We start from the raw sequence: 6000 nt of genomic DNA on the forward strand, positions 1-6000 counted from the left end.
TATCACCAGCATGGAGCATCACGGGTACTGGATAAGTGTTGACCAGCTGACCAAATGAGTCATTCTATGAGTACAGCGAGAATCCTTTGATCTGAGAACCTTGTTTCTGCCTTGGTAACATCATTATTATTACATTCCTATGTTTGTTTCGGTCACCCAAGAAGAACAAATAATCAAAAGAAGAAAGTTTGAGGAAAGATCAGGTGAGCTGAAATTTCTAGACCTATAGCCCTCTGGCTTCCACTGGTAGTGGGTGTTTAGAGATGTCAGGCTGACCCTGTGTGTCCCTAAGACTGTCTTATTGGACCCTTCAGGTGGAAAAGACCCCAGGAAGTCTGTTTTACAGGCAGGTGGAAAACGAGTTAAGGGTCAAAGGCAAATGGTACAAGGCTTTTGTACTTAATCTTTTTCCCTCCTTCTATAAAAGTGCCTTTGACATTTTGGAAATCTCTGTTACTATCCCCGAATTGGTGTTTGCTACACACGATTATGCACTGGTCTGTCTGTGGGTTGTTTTTGAGTGCTAAAGTGCACAGGTTGAGCTGAGAAGTGAAGATTTTGTGTTTTAAAGATGAGGTATATCCCCTCTCCTGGCTTCTCAGAGCATAGGTTTTAAGGCAAATAAATAACCTTGGATTTCCTCACTTCAGCCCCTGCCTCCCAGCTTGTAGGCCAGTAGCATGTGATGCATTTAATCGAAGCATAAGAACGATTATGAAAATGCCCGTGAAATGATGTTCACATCTGCAGCCCAAATTGCGAATACCTCACCTCCCTCTACCGTCCTGGTGTCATCTGATCTCAGTTCCCTTGAGGTGACTAAGAACCTAGTCACTAATATAACACCCACCAGCTTTATTGGAACTTACCGTCAGAAAGGTCTGTTTCCAGAAACTCCCTGCTCTGAATGCAGCTGCAGGGCCGGCCTTCCTTGGCCATTGCACAAGTCCGTGCATTGTCTCTGTACGGGAATCACTCCCCAGACTTGAGCACCAACATGAGGTCGTGGTCCGTGTTCTAGTCGCAGGGAAGAAAGGCTTGGTTTAAAGGTACACGACAGGGGAGTTAGACTTCTAGAAGTAGCACTCGCTTGCCTACATTCTCACCCTTCCAACAATGCTGGCACGATGTGGCACAATGTGGTGATGGTGATGATGATGATGGCGATGATGATGATGGTGATGATAAATGACCACTACCAGGAGATAACAGTGGATAGAGAAATGATCCAGACCCCACGAAGAAGGAACCATTCAAATCCAGAACATGGGTAATTCTCTAAGACAAAGGCTCCAGCTTCTCTGACAAGTGAATGACCTGTAAAAGAGAAGGGCAGAAGGGGAGACTGCTGCAGATTAAAGCAGACATTCTGTTAGGTCTAAAAGCAGTGGCACAAACCCAGAGAGGCAGCAGTAGGCTGGTGGGAGCGCCAGCTTGTGGGGGAGGCACGGGCCAGTGTCTACACTGCATGGCCTTTCCCACATCCTCCCATTTACCTGTGATGAGGTCCCCTGCCTTGGGAGACCTTCTCTGGTTGCTTCTCCTAATCACAGTGAGACGGTATGTGTCCACTCTATGCTCCAATGCCAGCACGGCCTTTGGGACTGTGCACTGTAATTATCCATATATATTTGACTTCTTGAAAATTTGAGGCAATTGCAGACCCACATGGAGCTGAAAGGAATAAAATGCAATTTTATTACACGCGTAGATTTGTAGGATCGCCCCAACATGGTCAGGATGCATCACAAGGGTCTCTCCTGCTAGACTTTTGTAATTGCCTGTTTACTCTCTATTCTCCTCACGATGCTGAGAGCATCTTGATCCAAGGGTCTTATGTTTCACCTCTGCGTCCTGGTTCAGGCTAACTCATACCAGCACCTAACTTCTAGGTGCTCCTACGTGAAAGCTTGCAGAAGAGACTCAAATTCTACCACAGTAAGAGAGGAGGAGACTCAGAATACTGTCTAGAAAGGGTCTGGCCAAGAGGGAGAGAAAACATCTCCAGGCACGAAGCACTAACAACGTACGATCTTAAGGGAACTTTTCCTCTAGAGAGGACTGTGGAGATCTCAGTGGTAACTCTGGCATCATGCGGCCTTAAAATACCGTCCCCTCGGGTGATTCAAACAGAAACCTGCATTAAGGGAAGGGTAGATTTCACTGCAAAATGAAACATGTACACCTGACTTTTATTTTTTGGTCCTAATGTTATTCCTTTTGCATCATCTTTCCATGAATATGGGGGCTCTGAGGTTAATGCACTTGAAAATGGACTCGTGGTGATTCAGGCCATGGGGACATCTCCCCTGATGGGGACAGTGCCTTGAGCAAGGAACTGGAGGTCGTCAGCAAGAGTGTTGGGATTTTTCTTCAGACTTTCTCATGACAGATCTGGAAGAAGGCAAGTTTTCTTTAATTGGTCTCTAGCCCACTCTTGCTTTTCATCCTACTACTCTTAGGATTTTTGGAAACTGTCTTGGAGGAGCAGGGATCCTCAAATTACCCCAAGGACCTACTCACGTGCATCACTGACGCATGAAGACACCAATGACAAGTCTGAATCCCTAGGTTTTGATGAATGAACAAATACCAACGTATGTAAGATGACTCTGAGTTTTCCCCCAGCCCAAGTCCTGAAAGGGAGTGACCGGTTGACCCTCATTGAAATCCTTAAGTATCAGGTCTTTACTCATGGAAAGCTCGTCCTGTGTCAGATTTTGTGTTAGTCGGGTAGACAGAGGGATAACAAATCCTGTTACTCATCCCTAGCCATATATCATTTCATCTGCCTGTCCATTTATCCATCCACCCATCCGCCTGTCCATCCATGCGTCCATCCACCCATTTTCATGTACAGAGTGCAAATTTCTTTTAGTAGCTCCAGGGGACATGGGAAAGGCCATGGAAGCAGTAGCTTTTTTTTTTTTTTTTTTTTGCGGTACGCGGGCCTCTCACTGTTGTGGCCTCTCCCGTTGCGGAGCACAGGCTCCAGACGCGCAGGCTCAGCGGCCATGGCTCACACGCCCAGCCGCTCTGCGGCATGTGGGATCTTCCCGGACCGGGGCATGAACCCGTGTCCCCTGCATCGGCAGGCGGACTCTCAGCTACTGCATCACCAGGGAAGCCCAAAGCAGTAGCTTTTTGAACTTCTTTGAGGCACCTTCTAGGCACAAACGCATCTTTGCCTCTTAGACATAACATCAGCCCCTCAGAATACACGTAGGACAGCTTCTTGGTGACAAAAGGAACCGGTGTTATTACCCTCCTGCTTTAAGTAAGAAAACTGGAAAATCTGACAGAAAGGTAAACCCTTGCTGTGGATAGGCCCCTGGTGCCCCCGGCACTTAGTATATTTTGTGTTTTGGTTTTCCAGAAATGAAAATCTCAGGGAAATGAAAAAAATATATTATTTTTTCCCTCATTGGCATCTATCTGTTCATCTCTCTAGGGGAATCTACTTCATATGGAATTCCCTGTGATTATTCCCTTTCACCTGGGGAAGTAGAAAATTTCTCCTGAACAACTTTGCTGAGGCTTCCTGAAGCTTCATCGTGACGGGACACATCTCACAGACAGAAGGGCACCTTGACTGGGTCATTCTCACTGGTTTCCTGTGGTTCTGTGAGAACCAATGGATTTGGATGGAATGGAATATGCCCTTGAAGGCTTAAAGGCGTGTCTCGTTGAACCCAGTTTAGAGCTCACTGGTGCCGGTGAATGAACACTCCCATCATTCTGCACTGTGATGGTCTTTCCCAGCTATTAGAAACAAAATCCAACTGGCTGGTCACCTAATTTTTCCAAATACAGTGACAGAGTCTCACTGCAAGCACCCCTATTGCCAAATCCTTGTCTACAGAGGTTTGGCACAGATTCTGATGTTACGCAACAGAAGCTGGGAAGAGAAAACACACACTAAACAAATGAAGAGAGAGAAGCTGCAAGAAGAAACAAAGCCTGGGCTTACAACTGTGCTTATGTTGTCTTCAGGCACAGTCGAGTCAGGGCACCGTGCTGTGGTCTGATGTCGTCAAGGCCACATACCCTTGCACAACTTACAGGGTTGGGGAATAATTACTGACGACACACTCAGAGGCAGGGCTTTTCTCATTGCTCTAGGGAGTCAGTACTTATACCTTGTGTTAACTAACCTGTCTGGATAAGATGTTTAGGGGAGTCTCTTCTCCGTAAAATGTCACAGCTACATCAGAGGCACGCAGGAGTATGTCTTAGACGTCTACGCGTCTATATGTGCACCCACATTTTTCAAAGCTGTTTCTGTGTCAAAGCGTGTGGCAGTAACGCCACACGGTGCCTGGCACGCAGCAGCCGGAAACTGGTTTCCTCCTGATTTCCAACTTGGGAGGCACTGGGAGGTGTCAGTATATCTGCTGGGGGTACCACTCGCATTGTACAGACACTTCATTTCAATCAAATCATCCACCAGCGTGTGCCTTCTCGCTGCAGCTAATAACTCTTTGGTACAGTGCTTTGGAATGTCCACTGGCAGACGAGTCTTGCCCAAGCCACGTTGGGTCGGCTGGGGCCGGGGCACGACCTTGACCCTCCGGACTTCCGGCCCGTGCTCTGCAAGAGACGACCTTGCTTCTCTTCACTGTCCTTGCTGAGACGTTGTTGACTTAGCTATGAAGGGAGCTGCCCACATCTCTGGGAGGCTCCCTTACAGGCGAGATGTGTGAAGAGTCTGGCACCTGTGCTCAATCAATAGACACGGCTACTGCTATTATTACTAATCATCGGCTTTCTGAGAGAATTCATAGAAACGTGTGACTTGGCTTCTTCTGCTTCTGAGAACCGGAGGTGAGTGCCTGCTCCTTGGAGGAAGTTCTGTGGCTTAGAGAGAAAGAAAATCGTATACCAAAGTGACCTTTCCCCCACAAATGCTGTTCAGTGCCCAGAACTAATTAGCCAGGCTCTAATTGGCTTGGAGTCTGAGAGGACCGGGCAAAGCCACTCCGTGGAGATGACACAGTCCGCAGGGTCCCCTGGTTACTCTCCTGGTGACTTCCGCATTACATTTGTTCCGTTTGCTGGTAGCAAGCTGGTTTTTCAGATGGGATGGCTCGCCAGCTCCTTCTGCGCCTGTGAGCCCAGCAACCAGGAAGCTGGGAGGGGCCCTGGGGATGCAGAGGGAGACCACAGCCCGGCTTCTCCCCCCGACGGCTCCACCCTGTCTGTGCCCGGGAAGGAAGGAAGAAAGTCACAGACCCGCTGTCGGTCAGCCATGATGGGCCACCAGCCAAGGAGGGGAGGGCAGCAGGGCCTGGGAAAGGAGGACGTGTGGTGTGTGAGGGCAGCGGCCTGGGCAGCGGAGCCTCCGCGGGTGCCGAGTCCCCAGGGGGCTGCAGGGGAGCCTTGCGGGGCAAGGAGCCAGGGCTCAGAGCAGTGTGTGGTGAACAGCCTTCCACACAAGCAGCCAGGATGACCGTGCCGGCGGGCAGGCGCGGGAGGGAGGGCGCACGGCGTGTGGGGAGGGGTGGGAGCCTGGGGATCGAGACCCGCCTCCTGTCTGTCTCCCCTGATGGGAAGCCAGGGCCGCCGGAGGGGCGGGGGCTGCCTGGTTGAGGGAATGGAGCCGCCAAACCACTTGGCCTTTGAAAGATGGGACTGGAGGTCTAACCTAAGCCTTGAGAAATCCCAGGAGAGCAACCCAGGTCCTTCGATTCTAGTGCAGACCTTAAATGACGTTCGAACGAAAGACAAGAAAATAATGACCCAAGTCCCTTATTTCTCTTCCCAGTACCCCCAGTGCATGGCTTATCGGGGCCCCTATAAAAGGCCGGCTGCATCTCGACGATGCGCTCACCTTGGTAATCCACATCGTGTACCCACCTCCCAATCAATGGATGCTTCTCATATCACCCTTTGAATACTACTTCTACAGTTTATCATTGACTGTCTTTATCTCCATATACCTGTGAGCTCTTTGAGGGCAGGGATGGAATCTTACCTTCATCCCCTTCTTAACTCCAAAGG

This window comes from Pseudorca crassidens, chromosome 20 (genome assembly GCF_039906515.1).
Source record: "Pseudorca crassidens isolate mPseCra1 chromosome 20, mPseCra1.hap1, whole genome shotgun sequence".
Taxonomy (NCBI): Eukaryota; Metazoa; Chordata; class Mammalia; order Artiodactyla; family Delphinidae; genus Pseudorca; species Pseudorca crassidens.